Source organism: Rousettus aegyptiacus, unplaced genomic scaffold (genome assembly GCF_014176215.1).
Source record: "Rousettus aegyptiacus isolate mRouAeg1 unplaced genomic scaffold, mRouAeg1.p scaffold_m13_p_12, whole genome shotgun sequence".
Classification (NCBI taxonomy): Eukaryota; Metazoa; Chordata; class Mammalia; order Chiroptera; family Pteropodidae; genus Rousettus; species Rousettus aegyptiacus.
In genome coordinates, this window is record NW_023416287.1 from 13,375,991 (window position 1) to 13,390,735 (window position 14,745).

Here is a 14,745-nt window from a genome sequence, read left to right on the forward strand (position 1 = left end):
AAAATACAAAGGATACTTTAAGGGGAAGATGGAAAACTCATACACGGTTAGAGAATATTTTTTATATCAATGCTAAATGTCTTGGCTGTGATCAGGATATAGAGGTTATGCAGGAGAATTTCCTGGATTTCAGGAAGTATATGCTGACATGTTTAAGGATATATGCCTGCAATTTTCAACTGGCTCAGGAAAAAAAATTTAAACACATAGAAGGAGAGAGAAATAAAGCAAATACTGGAATATGTTAACAAATTGGAGACTCTAAGTGAAGGTTATATGTGTACTCATTATACTACTCTAGGAAAGTTTCTTTAAATTTTAAATTTCTCAAAATAAATGGGGAAATTGCGATGAAATCAACTTTTTTTTGAGCTCAAACTTCTGAAACCAACTACTCAGAATCAAATCAAAGTTCACAAGTTAAGGGTATAACCCTTGATAAGAATGCCTTTACTATAGACACCAGCCACAACTTTGGGGGTCGTCAGGCCACCTGCATATCTGACCAGCTGGCTGTGAATTCAGGAGTTTCCACTACCTCCTCAGACTCTGTAATTCACTAGAATAAGTCAGAGAATTCAGGAAAGTGCTGTACTTACAATTACTGTTTTATAAGGAAAAAGAATGCAAATCAGAACCAGCCAAAGAGAGAAACATTCAGAGAAAAGTCTGACAAGGCCCCAAATGCAAAACTTTCATTGTTCTCTCCACTTCGAATCATGATGTGTTACCGTCTGGTCGTACCGATGTGTGATGATACAGAATATTAAAACCAGGAAAGCTCAACCAAGCTTTGGTGTCCATAGTTTTTACTGGGGTCTCATTAATAAGCATGATGGATTGACTCATTGGCTACACTCCTTCTTTTTTCCCCAGAGGTCAAGCTGATATCACATGGCTTAAAGCCTCAACTCTCTCATCACAAAATTGGTCTTTCTTTAAGTGGCCAGTCCTCATCTTGAGTCACTAATTAGCATAAACATTTAGGGTCCATCGTGAATAACAACATTCCTATCACTCAGATTATTTCAAGGATTTACACAGTATCTCCCAAAAACCAGGGATCAAGGCCACTCATATTCATTATTACACAGAAATAAGACAAAATATTTTTTCAAACAAAATTAAAAAAAGAAAACTTTCATCAAGAACCACAATAGGTAAGGCCACAGCACTTGAATGAAAAACTATCAGACTCCAGAGACACTGTCTCAGCTCCATGCAGCCTCCAACAGCACCATCTGTTTGCATCTTGAGTTTAAAGAGGCCACTTAGATTTCTCAACAGTTCCCATTTCAAAGGCATTAGGATAAGTCATTTCACTTTTCTGCAGCAAGTCGGCTGCAAACAGTAAGTACACAGTTGTGTAGGAGTGAAGAATGGAAGAAAATAATTTACATTTGTTGTTCAGTACTTCTCGATTCAATTTAATATGCCAAATTCTTATGATAATCACAGCCTATACTACTTGAGTCAAATCAGATCCTTCTAACTCTCCAACTCAAACAGAAAGGAAGTTAGGATTCCACAAGCAATGCAAAAAAAATCACTGTATAATTATAAATTAGAACCGTAATCAGCCCTCTGGCCCCTGGGGCTTCTTCATCACTCGGCTGTGAACCAAAATGACTTACTGTGAATGTATCTGCAGGAGAAGAGCTCCAGGCACAGGACAGAGAGAATTGCCTTGTTCGCAGACCTAGCTGAAAAAATGGAAAGAAGAAATATTCATGAAAAATTAAAAGAGGAGGCTTGTTATCTGGCAAATAGAGAATCTAGAAGCATCAGTATTCTCTCTGCAACTAGTTTGTTTTTAAATATGAGAGTGATACATACACATAGAAAAAACTATTCAACAGTGAAAGAGTATAATACCAGTTATATCTAAAATATAACAACTCTGTCAAGAAGGGCACAGACCAACCACAACAGATTCCATCAACTGTGTTAGAAAGGACCCACTGAACAACAACAGTCTGGATACACAATGAAAAAGAGTTTTCTTACCCTGGACATCCTGCTGCATCCCCCAGAGGTAACCTCTGCTAATTTCTTAGGACTTAGTCTAGAAATGTTTTATACATATACCAGCATATCTGTGTATTTATAGATCCCTTTTTGTATAGATCTGTTTTTGAAAATACCACTGTTCTATTGCATACCTTTTTTTTCAACAATGTATCTTGGACATCTTTCTACATCTTCACACATAGTAGCTACTTCATTTTCGTGAAGCTCAAGCAATGCTACTCAAAAATATGATCTGTACACCAGTGTTAGTCCAGGAACTGACTCAAGCTCCTTATCTCCTAGAAGACCAGTAAGAATCAGCAGACTGTCTACTTTGAGCAGCACCACAATAGAGTATGTTCACCATAAATTATTTAACCGGTCTCCTCTTTGTTGGGCGCTTAGGTTCCTACAGTTGAACATTCTTGTATGCATACATTTTAAGGTACTTGGGAGAGTACTTCTATGGGATAGATCCCCAGGAATAGAATCAAAGATTGTATAATTGATGACAAAGCTGATCTTGATGGTGCCAGTGATTAGAAGTGACCTCAGAGAGAACCAGTCCAACTCTTGCATTTCATTGATGAGAAAAGTAAAACCAGAAAGGTAGGAGCAAGGTCCAAAGCCAAACAAGTCCATGGTAGAAGTAGGAATGGCCCTAAGTCTCTGAAAAGCACTGAGTATCAATGAAACAAAGGCCTTAGAGTCCGCACCAAGAAGATGGATGGATACACTCACCCCACACAGTGACTCCATCTCTAATATCATGACAACTTGGAACAATTAAGGGCATCTAAGGTCACCCTGAGCCTGATCTGCAGGTAATCCAGGTCCTCTTTTCATAGGCTTTGCTAGGCCTCCTAGGAAGACCATGGAAGGGGACAGTAGAGCACAATGCTTGGACTGATTTAAGCCATCCCTTGGAGGAAGGAAAGTAAAGGTTGCATTAGACCAGGATATCCTAAGAAGGCAGATAATTCACCTGGAACTTAGAAGAGTTAAATGATAGTGGGCTTCGATCAGATTAAGAAAAAGAAAGTGAAAAGGAATTAAGGCAAATGAAGGATTAAAAGGGCAGGGAACAGAGCTGCATGAAACAAGGACATAGAAGTTGAGCAGAGGCCAGGGGAATTGTTCACAGAGTCAGGAGAAACACAGCGGTGGAATCTCGGAAGCCAAGAGAAGAAAGTTCCGAGAAGGAATAAGTGGGCAGCAGTGTCGAATGCTGCAGAGGGCTCAAATGAGGTGAAGACTTTAAAATATCCATTGCGTGTGGCAATGTAGAAGCCACTGGTGACCGTACTGAGTCACTTCAGTAAGGCACTGCCAGCAGAATCCTGGTTGCAGTGACTTGAGAGAGTAAGAGAAAATGGAGCCATCAAGTGTAGGTCATTATTGGGCAAACTGGTTGAGAAGGAGAGCGAGGGGGGCGATGGCACCTGGGGGTATACAGGAGCATGTCCTAGAAGATCTTTACTCAAATTCAGCACACACAGGCAGGTCCTTCATTCTCAAGGCCAGAAGGGAAAAGGGAGTCCCAGCTTTCTGTATCAGCCTCTGCTGCACAGAATCATGGTTCCTGGGGAACCATGGATAATTTGTATAAATTATCCGTAGTAACAGAGCTCTGTGCCCATACTGTTTGCAAGACGTATGCATGGGGTATGATAATTGCAATCGCCACCATTTACTGAGAGCTTATTTACGCAAAGCTAAGAGCTTTACATAAATTATCTCATTTAATCCTCAAGGCAACTCTGTGAGGTGGGCCTTATTGTTTTCTTCAGTTTGAAAATGATGAAACCTGAGACACAGAGTTTAATTAGCCTGCTCCAGGTCCTCCAGCCAACAAATGGCAGCGTCGGGATTCAAACCCAGCCTCACCCTACTCCAACGCTAGTTCTTTTAACTGTGAAGCCAGCTGGACCCCAAATCACTGACCTTGGGATCGCCTGGGCAGCATTTGAAAAATGAACATTTCCAGGTTCCACAAAAGATCTTCTGACTCCAAATCTATAAAAATGGAGCCCAGAATCTGCACTTCTATCAAGCACCACCAATGATTCTTATGCTCACGAAGTCTTCTTTTGTGAAATGTTTACTTCCTTATTGTTTGAGCTGTTGGTCTTCGCCCATATTGGGAGTCACAGTCTTCCCTGATGATAAGGATGGCCTGGACTGCTTGTCTGAGATAAAGCTGCTTCTCAGGCCTTAACTTTGACCTGTTAAGTAAGGATTTCCAGAGACAGGCCTAGCAATCGGTACATTTAGCAAGTCCTCCCAGGCAATTCTTGTCTTTGGAGAAGACCAAAAATCACTGTTCTGTGACTTGCAGTTGAAAGTATCCTTAGCACTACTCTGAGCTCTAATGTCGGTTCTAACAACTAATCATTCCAAGCTTCGCTTTCTTCTTCCGTAAAATGTGTATAAATATGTCTGCCTGGTAGAGCCATTGTGAAGATTAGCACTGTGCCAATTAGAATTAGATTTACCTGCTTATAACAAAAATAAAGTTAACAGTGGCTTAAACAAAAGGGTTTATTTTTCTCCTAAAGTAGGGAGCTAGGCAATCCAGAGCTGGTACGAGGTCCCTAATCATCAGATACGAAGGCCCTTGCTGTCTGTCTGTCAGCCCTTTCCTTATTAACATGTTGCCTCTTGGCACAAAACAGCTGCTGAGGCTGCAGCCATTTTGTCTATAATCCTGTCAAATGGAAGGGAGAAGGTATGCACCTTCTGGCCCAATCAGATCCCCTCAAGGAATATTTCTGGAAGGTTCTTATAACACTTCTTTTTATATCGCATGACCAAAACTCAGTCATAGAACCATACCTAGTTGCAAGGAAGGCTGGAAACTGAAATCTTTCAGTTCAGCAACAGGCTTTTGCCATTTCAAATAAATGAGGCTTCTGTTACTTAAAAAGAAAAGCAAATAAATATTGGTGTAGCAGTCACAAAAACGTGCTCGCACGATTTCCTGTTGTAGGGAGCTGAGACCCCCTACTGTTGTGCTTTGAAATCCACTGGCCATGCCTCCCACGGGCTGCACCTCACCAACGGCTGAGTGTGGTGGGGTACAAAGTCAGACCCAGTCCTGAGAGACAAGGGACCCCTTTGTTGGCTAACTTTGGCTCAAGGATTGCCTGACAGCTTCGCCAAACCTCGGTTAGACTGGATTTTCCCTAAACTGTTCGGCCATCTGGGACACTTGCTCCCATCCTTCTCTCCCTCTCTCCTTCAGCTGGGGTCCGATGGCCCTCCTGGCATTCTCTAGCTCCCTCCCTATTTCCTTTCACACGGGTACTTCCCCCGGTAAAATCCTTGCACTTTCAATCCCATCTTCTCGAAGGACCTGGACTAACAAAATTGGCAAAGCAATCCACAGTCTCTGGCACAGATTCAATAATGCATGCGACACTTGCATAACTCGGGCATGGACATGTAGTAGATACTCAACAAACAGTAGCTGTGTGGTGATAATGGGGGTGGGGGTGGGGGGGGAGGAGAGGAAGTAGTGCAGAGCCAGCCACAGAGAAAGGCGTGTTCACAGATGGGGAGGGACATCACGTCTGAAGCAAATCACTCTGACTCTCCTTCACCTCCAGAATATTTCTATTATAGTAAATCTGGTTAAAATCAGCGCCAAAGTCAGTATGAAAGGGGGAAAATAGACTCTAGTTGTCATCAGAGGAAAATTGAACTGTTATTACTTACCATCAGCCATTTCAAGCCATTTTTCAACAAAAAGAAAGGAAAAAGATAAATAGGGCAGGGCTGAGACAAAATTGCACAAAATAAACCCAATGTCCTGAGCAACTCTGGTTCTCGTGTTGGAAAAACGGCGACCAGAAATTACTTCTCCTGATGACCTAAGAACACTATTACCATGAGAAAGTTTTCAGTATGGAAGTTAAAGCGCATGCCAATATCTAGGAATATAATAAAAGAATTCTGGTGAGAAGACATAGTGTGAGGGAAGGCACAATGGGGCAAAAGGTGGATGTGACCGACACATGACACAAAAGTTCCACAGAATTTAACCAACGTCACGTGTACTTCGCACGTGGTAGGAGCTTAACAAATGATGGTCGCCCAGATAACTGAATCTCTCTCTCAAGGTTGTAGTTCACCCTTCACTCATTCATTAAAGAAAGATTTGTAGAAAGTCTACTATGTGCCAGGCCCTGTGCTAGGCACTGCAGGTGCCACTGTGAACAAGACAGTTGAGGTCCCTGCCCTCATCACCCTTCTGCAGAGAAACATCCTTTACAGACATTTTATGTGGGCTCTTCTTCCTCTGTGTTTCCATGGATACTGCCTGAATTAGCACTCTTATCTATCAGATTTAAAGCCCATACGCTGCTTCTGAAATACCTTCTCAGTCTCCAAAACCAAGTTGATGCACCCATGTAAATTTATCCCTAAGGCAACCTTGGATTTCCATTGGCCTCTATATTAGTTATCTATTGCTGCATAACAAATTTCCCCCTCTTCCAAGTTAGCAGCTTAACAAACATTGATGATCTCACAGAGCTAAGGAACGACTTGGCTGGATGGTCTAGGTCAGAGTCTCTCATAAGGTTTCAGCCAGGGTGTGAGTCGGGGCTACAGTTATCTGAAGGTTTGACGGGGGCTGGAGGATCTGCTTTCTAAGGTGGCTCACACACATGGCTAGCAAGCAGATGCTAGCTATTGCCAGGAGGCCTCCATTCTTTGCCACATGAGTCTCTCCAGAAGGCTTCTCAAAACATGGCAGCTCACTTTTCCCAGAGCATGTGATCTGATAGAAAGATCGAGAAACCAAGCGAGAAGCCGCGATGTCTTTTATAACCTAATCTCAGCAGTGACACACCGCCACTGCTCCTGTATTCTGTTGGTCACACAGACCTCCTCTTGGCGCAGTGTGAGAGAGGCTCCACAAGGGCGTGAAAACCAGGAGGCGGGGTTCATTGGGGCCATCCTGGGGACTGGCTGGCACAAACTCCACCCAAAGCCTTGCAGGGAGATGGAGTGTGTGCAAATTTCTCTGTTCGAAAATACAGTAGTCCCCTCTTATCCACGGTTCCGTTTTCTGCAGTTTCAGTTCCCCATGGTCAACTGTGGCCCAACAATTGCAAATGGAAAATTCCAGAAATAAACAATTCGTAAATTCTAAATTGCATGCTATTCTGAGTAGCATGACGAAATCTCGTGTGGCCCCGCCCAGGGCATAAATCATCCCTTTGTCCAGCGTATCCACGCTGTAGGTACAGTACAATAAGATCTTTTGAGAGCGAGAAGCACATTCACATAACTTTTATTACAGTATGTTGTTATAATTGTTCTACTTTATTATTGGCGTTGATCTCTTGCAGTGCCTAATTTATAAATTAAACTTTATCGCAGTTATGGAGGCATAGGCAGAAACATGGTATATATAGGGTCTGGTACTATCTGCAGTGTCAGGCTTCCACTAGGGGTCTTGGAACATATCCTCCAGAGATAAGCAGGGACGACTGTACTCAAAGGCACGCGGCGGTGAATTTACTGTCCCGGAACCCCAGTGTCTGAGCAACTTTTCCTCAGTTGCAGCTGAGCATCATGCCTCAGGCCTGCATAGAAGGACTTCATAGAAACAGCTCCAATTAAGTCACTGGTGTTTTTTCACTGCTCAGAGTCCTCTCTGAAGACCCCTCAGGAAAAACAGCTCTCTAGTCTCGGGATCAGGAAAAATTGTGCTTCGCCTGAAGAACGGCTTTGTTTTCCTCCTGTGAACCCTGGAATTTTATTGCCATTCATGTTTCCCTCTTTCCTCTGGCTATTTAGAAGCTCAGAACCAACCGTGCGCTGGCACCCATCTGCTTGATCTGACGTCATCCTGGAGTTATTTCTTCCACTTGTTCTCTATTTTCTCCAATTACCTCAACGTCCCATTTTATCCTTTTGTATATTTGTGCTTTTATCACTCGTCTGAAAGCTTTTGTGGATTGGAGTACAAAAGCGTAATAAAATTAAAGTTTTTGTGCAAAGACTGATGACTTGCACACATGTGCCATCTAGTGGTGAGAGTGATAACTACCAGAATAGAATCCCCCGATTTTTCAGGTTTGTCTTTGCAGGGAAGAAGAGTGAGTGGGACGGATGGAAGGCGACGGAGACCGAGACTACTTCTCTCTGTGCTTTGTCAAGGAAAAGAGACTGCTAGGGGTTAAAAAGACTCCACGCAGGGCAAAAAAAGTAGGTGATTCAATGGCTGAAATCTAACATGACTTATTGGAATCTGAAGAAGCAGCCAAAAAACAGTAAAGACCTTGCAAATGAGGAAGGCACTGGCAATGCAAGGGTTAAGTGAAAGGTGTTAGAAAAACTAAACAATGAAAATAGGCCAGATTCAAGCAGATGATCACTTGAAAGGTGCTTAATGTGGTTTGATTGCAGATGTGCCCAGCCATTTTTTAAGCATTCACATTACCTTAGGAAGAAGCATAGAGTCTAATGTTTTTGTTTTACTTATGAGAAAACTGGGGCCCAGAGGCACTGTGCACCTTGTCCAAGGTCATACAGCCTGTTAGTCACAGGTCCAGGGTGACGCTGAGACCAGTCCTCTTTCCCCAGAACCACACTGTCTCTAATCATATGTAGCAGATGCTCATTTGGGTTTTCATTTTGCACACAGGATTTCAAAATAAAAATCTGATTATCACATAAAAGTGCTGGATACAGCATGTTTCCAAGGAATTATTACTCACTGGTTTTGCAGCTGTCCCTTGGCACACCCCAAAGGGTCAGGATGGAGGAGGTGGTTATGAAGCACTGGTCTCATTAATCTTCGCTGGATGGCAGAAGCCATTAGTCCACAATAAGGAGGGATTCTAGAAGCCAAACGCAGTAGCTAAGGAAGCCCTAGCCTGCGGAAGAGAAAGTAGATTCATTCGTCCACAGTGTTAACCTAGCACTTGCTCTCGGCCAGGCTCCAGGGAGGACGCTGGAGTGGCAAGACAACAACACATTGGCCATTTCCAGGAGCCATATGCGTTCCATCTGTCTGTGCTCTGATGTGTTCTTGGGCATAGCTTGAGCTACAGCTAAGGTATAGCCTGGATCTGCAGGACCTTTGCAGACCTAAGCCAGGGGCCTGTACTCTCAGGGTGAGCTGTCTTGGAAATAGCCTGGAGTCAGGGACCACCGGTGGGAGTAGAAGTGAGGGTGGGGGTGCTAGAGCTATTGCCTAAGTGGAACTTGAGACTTTACCATATTGAACAGCGCAGATACACACTGTTTAATTGCCTCAGAGTTCTGTTGGACAGCACTAGCCCAGAGTGCCCTTTCTTAAATTTTCTGCTTCTCTGAGTATTACCGGTTCTTCTAGGCCCTTCAAATTACTGATATAAGCAGAGACATAATGAATCACTGGTTTCTGGAAGAGGCGGAGTCCCAGTATAATGGCTGTTCTGGATCAGATGTACAGAAATACAAATGACCTACTTAAGATAGAGGGGATCTGGAGTTCAGTTTAAAATTTTCAGGATTCTGTGCCAGTACTAGGTCTATCCCAGGTTCCCCATTACCAGTTGGGTGATCTTTGGGCTAGCCTTTGGGCAGCAGCTTTCTTGCCAGCAAAAAAAAAAAAAAAAAAAAACAGCTGAGATTCACAATTGTTATGAGGATTAGATGAGACAGTGTCTGGCTCATGGTAAGTGTAGATTTCTTCCTCAGCTCTTCCTGCCCTTTTGGATGTTAATCTCTACTCTGCTGCGGGTAGAAGCCACAGGTCACCTTCACATCAGACAGCAAGTGGAGGCCAGTGATGGCTAGCTGTTCCACTTATTCTCTCATATTTGTTATGAACACACCAACTGCCTGGCCTCGTGTTCTGCAGTTCTGGATCATACAGAGCTAGAAAACAAATCTCTAAGAGGAGAAACTCACTGTCTCTTGGGAGAGATCAGTAAGCAAATGAACAATTATACAGTCAAAGAACCAGAAGTTAACTGAGCGTGCACTGAGGGAAAAGCACAGAGGAGGTGATACTGAGGCCAAGACAGGACAGGTGAATAGACGATTGCCTGCTCAGCAAGAATATGGGAGAGGGCGTGCCAAACAGAAGTAAGGGCACGCCTGAAAAAAAAAAAAAAAAAAGGAGACTGGAACTGTATAGCAAGATAAATCCAATTATGAAGGTCCTTGAGCACCAGGCCAAGGAATTTAGCTTGTAGGGGGCACAAAGCCTCCACAAGAGAGTCAAGTCATCATATTTGAAAAGATTTCTATGTTGTCAGTGTAAAACAGTTTAGATGAGGTAAGACTGGAGAAAGGGAGGCCAGCCTCATTTGCTCGACCTTCTCCCAACCTCACTCCAGCCCCAAGGGACTTCTCAGTTCCTCGAATAACAATACGAAGTTCTTACCCATCTCGGAGCCTTTGCATTTGATGTTCCCTCTGCCTGGATCACTCCTCTCTTGACGATTACAAAGCTTCGTTTTTCTCGGCTTCCAGGTCTCAAATCAAACATTCCTCCTTTCCTTAGTTTCCCGATCTAATTTATAGTTCCCTCCATTCTCTTTTGTAGCACGCTACTTTTTCTACTTACTAACGTTTTAAATTTTATTCTCATTTGTGTTATGTAATTAGTATGTCTTCTCTATTGGATTATAAACTGCGTGAGGGTGGGGTTGTGCCTGCCCCATTCAACGCCGTGTCCCCAGCATGCAGCACAATGCCTGGCACCTAGCACACTCTCAATAAATACCGAATGGACGACACTGTTAGTGTAGTGTCACCTTCAAACTAAGGCAGTAGCAGCAAAACTGAGAAAAGGAGACTAACACCACACGAAGTGGGCAGGTTAGAGACAGGAATCAGAATTCGTTCCGATTGTACTGAGTTCTGACTACACAACTAGCTGAAGACCTTTGGCAGGTCAACAACCCCTTTGATGCACACCTTCAGTTTTCCCCTTCTTGAAATGGGAAGGACGCCACTGCAGCTGGACAGAACAAATGTCCTCCAAGGCAGAAATAAGGACTGGGCTGGGCCCGAGGGTCATGGTGGCCCACTTCAAGGAAGCGAGCACCAGCGAGAACTCGTGACACTCCCTGCAGGCGGAAGTAACTTCCCAAAAGAAGTCCTGACGTAAAATAGATCCCCCACCGCCCCCCGCCCCCGCAAGTCCAACATGCGCAGCGCCGTAGTTCTTTGTACCCTCATACAGCATCCCATGAGCAGCAGAAGGGTAGGGGGTAATTAAGGGCTGTTATCATTTGTTTCTTTTAAAAATATTTTCCCCATTTCTCAGATCTCTCTAAAAATTCCTTAACTGAAATCTAAACTTAAAGAATTCTCAAGACAGTAGGGTAGAAGAGAGATTCCAGGATGGGATAAGCAAGAGGTAGATGGGCAGATGCTCGTGCGCAGCGCCACCTGATGGTCGGGGAGAAGCCAGCAGCCTCCTCCTCCCCATTGGTCCCGCCCCACGCGCGACCCTCAGAGCCTGGGGAAACGCGAGAGCCAGGAGGACTCGGAGACCGCGATGTTACTACATTTCCCAGAGGCCTCTGCGCAAAGGAAGGGACAGTGTCGCGGCTCGCTTCCTCCGCCTGCAGAGTGCGGATGTTTTAATCTTCACCAGCCAGTCAAGTTCTCCATGGACTTGGGGCAAACCCGACACCACCCTAGGTATATAAATAGCCAGGAGGAATAAGTTCTCAAGGCCCTTTGGGAAATGTAGTTTCCAGGGAGGCTTTTAGGAAACAGAGAGGCAGCGAGCTTCTGCAGCCAATTAGAGCCAGGCTCGGTCACAGGACCTGAGCAATGAGCTCTTCTGCGGGTTTGCTTTTGCTTTTGCTGCTGCGAGAAGGGCTTCCCAGATATGGGCGGCAGTTCCCGCCACCGTGTGGACTCGCCCTTTGGACTGGCTTCCTCAGTCTCTGAGCCGTCCCTGTTGACCAGTGCTGACCGTATATTTGCATGGACTTAAACTTGCCATGACTTCTGTGACCTCAAGTTAACTTGCAGGCTTTTACAGGACCTGACCATGCTCTTTTACCTTGGCCTAGGCAGTAGCCAAACAACTGGCCACTCGAGTTGCTGCAGAGCTTTACTGAAAAAGCTACTAATTAGTTCTTGGGTCGCCTGATCTTTGGGGATGTTTCCCGCCACCTTTCACACTCCATCACCTTGTCCTCACCCAGGACAGTGTCTCCTCAGAAGCTTAAGTCACGGGACCTCTCTTTTTTTTCTCGCTATCGGCCCCTTCCTACTTACATTTCTTCCTCTACCTGTCCTGCTTCACTTCCTTCGGTAGCAACCTCAAACCGTAGATAAATATAATTACCTGCTTTGGGTTTGCTAGGTGCTCCTGGAGAGGGAAAACTGTATCACCTAACCTCACAGGTTGGTGCCGTTGGAATCAAAGTCTCAGATTTCAGCTAACCCAAAGTTCAGTGGATTGGGGCAGCGTTGGGGAAGATAAAAATTAGAGGCAGGGAGTCTGCTACAGAGACCTCTGGAAGAAAGACAAAGCTTTAGAAGCTATCGTTGTTGCCCTACATCTCATGTTTGTCCTATAAGAGGGTAAGAATGAAATATAGAGCAAGGCAAAATACTAGTTATGAGAATATTCTAGAATGGCACGTTAGTAAGGAAAGAGGATTCTGTAAAGACGCAAACAAATGTTACGTAACATAAACGATGAAATTATAAAACCTATCGGAGACTAAACTGCTGTAAGTTAAAAGTTAAATGAGGCCAGAGACAAAGTCCTTTAGACTTTTTGGATGGAAAGAGATTGTTTCTGATGGGAAGCCAGGCAGAGGCAATGTTTTATTACTTTTAAGAAAGATTAAGATTATAAAAAAATCTCTCGAGAAGTGGCAGGTGTAAGGACCCTGGAAATCAGTAACTAATCTGGCTTAAAAAAAAATTTTTTTTAAAAAAACAAGTCTATCCTTGAGGGGAAAAGGAGATCTGCAACAGATATGTTTGGGCATTTCAGAGGCCCCTACTGTGTAGCCTGGGCTCCTGCTGTCACAAAAGCCATTAAGCAAGCTTTAGAGTCCTCTGATGGAGACCACACACAGCCTAAAATTTCGCAGGAGTGCTGCCAAGTGCTGGAGAAGAGGTTTGGTTTTATTTTGTTCTCTTACAATAATAATGTTTTATTAATTTATATCTTTCATTCTATAGCATGAGGTCTATTTTTCATGCAAAAAGTCCATAAAGTAAATACTTTAAATCCTATCTATAGTGTTTTCACATACCAGGTGATATTGGGTATAATTAAGAAAAGCAACAAGCTGGTAAGTTAACAGTTAACTTGAAAAGGTATTGCTTTGAAAGCAATCCAATTTATTACACTTCTGCATATCAACCTTGACACCTGATTCTAAATTTAAAGGCTTGCTGTTTACCAACAGGAAATTACAGCTACATTTACATGTGTCTCTGAAGGAAATGCACGGAAAGAATAGCCACATCTTTATATGCAAGGCAAATATCTGGAATCATATAAAACAATTCTGGAATCCCATGCTGGACATTAATATTTTAGGAGCAGAACACAAGACCCCTAATGAACAAGAAAACCTGAACAAGAAAACCTATAGGGGGGAAAAAATCATGAAGATAGCAGTTTTCATTAAGGTAGAGCAATGCATCTCAAACTATTTATGCAGGAGCAGTTTGCTTATTTGTTTTCAATTCATTGCACACCAATACTTATGTAAAATAAGAGTTTAAATCTAGGGAAAAAATGAAACTATAATGAATTATAAAATATAAAATACAAGACCATATTTTTCTATTAGATTCCACATACCTAAAATCACTCTAAAATTGCTATAAAAGTTCCCAAACACTTAGGTTTAATTCTTATATTTAGTCCATGGCAGACCAGATCACCAACTCACATTTGTCTAAGGATCATATTTTGAATACCACCGAGGTATTTAAGGTCAGCCAGAAGTACAGTATTTTAAAAAAACAAGAGCCTCTGCACTTTCCTTCACCTCCCTACTCCCTCTTTCCTTTTCCTATTTCTTTCCATATTTCTGAGCAATAAATATATAATGCTGTCTAAGTGACATAGTTCATTTTAAGATACAAATAATGAATATCCATCACCTATTAAGAAATAAAGCTTTACATTTATAGCTGAAGCTCTGTATTACTCCCCCAGATTTCGTTCCCCCTGCCAAAAGTAAACCACATTTGGTTTTTATTCGTGTTAATTATTCCCATACACGACTTTTTATACTTTTACTAGATATGTCTATATTTTCCAACCAAATGTATATTGTTTTTTGTTTTTATCTTTTGGAAAATAGTATACTTTCTGAAAACTTTTCTCCCCTTACTATTTTTGATAATCATCCACAACGATATATATAATTTATCATTAATTTCCTGTTGTACAGTATCTCATCTCATTATATGAATATACCACAGTTTATTTACCCATTCTCTGTCGATGGACATTTGGGTAGTTTCCCATTTTTTATTATTACAGACAACGTTGCAATGAACACTCTTGTAAATGCCTCCTCATGTACAAGTTCAAGAACCTAGGGGGTATACCCATGTGATTCTGTGTGATTTGTATACACATGAGTGAAATAGCTGGGTGGAAGGGCATATGTCTCTTCATACGTCTTCACCTTTAGATACTGCCTACTTGGTCTCGTAAATGCTTATACCAGTTTACACTCACTTCAGCATGTAAGGGAGTTCCCATTTCTCCCTGTGACCACAAACATT

The 14,745-nt window shown here is 42.8% G+C and overlaps 1 long non-coding RNA gene across 6 annotated transcripts in view; it reads right to left on the reverse strand.

Annotated features, from left to right (window-relative positions):
• The window catches only part of LOC107516291, a 292,205-nt gene extending 281,118 nt beyond the window's left edge, over positions 1 to 11,087 (reverse strand). For 5 of the 6 annotated variants that reach the window (XR_004953603.1, XR_004953601.1, XR_004953602.1 and 2 more), the window contains exons 1-3: positions 10,400 to 11,087; positions 8,742 to 8,900; positions 1,635 to 1,703 (exon numbers count right to left, since the gene is read on the reverse strand). This is a non-coding gene — a long non-coding RNA (uncharacterized LOC107516291). The remainder of the gene's footprint in view (positions 1 to 1,634; positions 1,704 to 8,741; positions 8,901 to 10,399) is intronic. The other variant, XR_004953605.1, reaches the window with a different exon arrangement.
• Between the last annotated feature and the right edge of the window lie 3,658 nt (positions 11,088 to 14,745).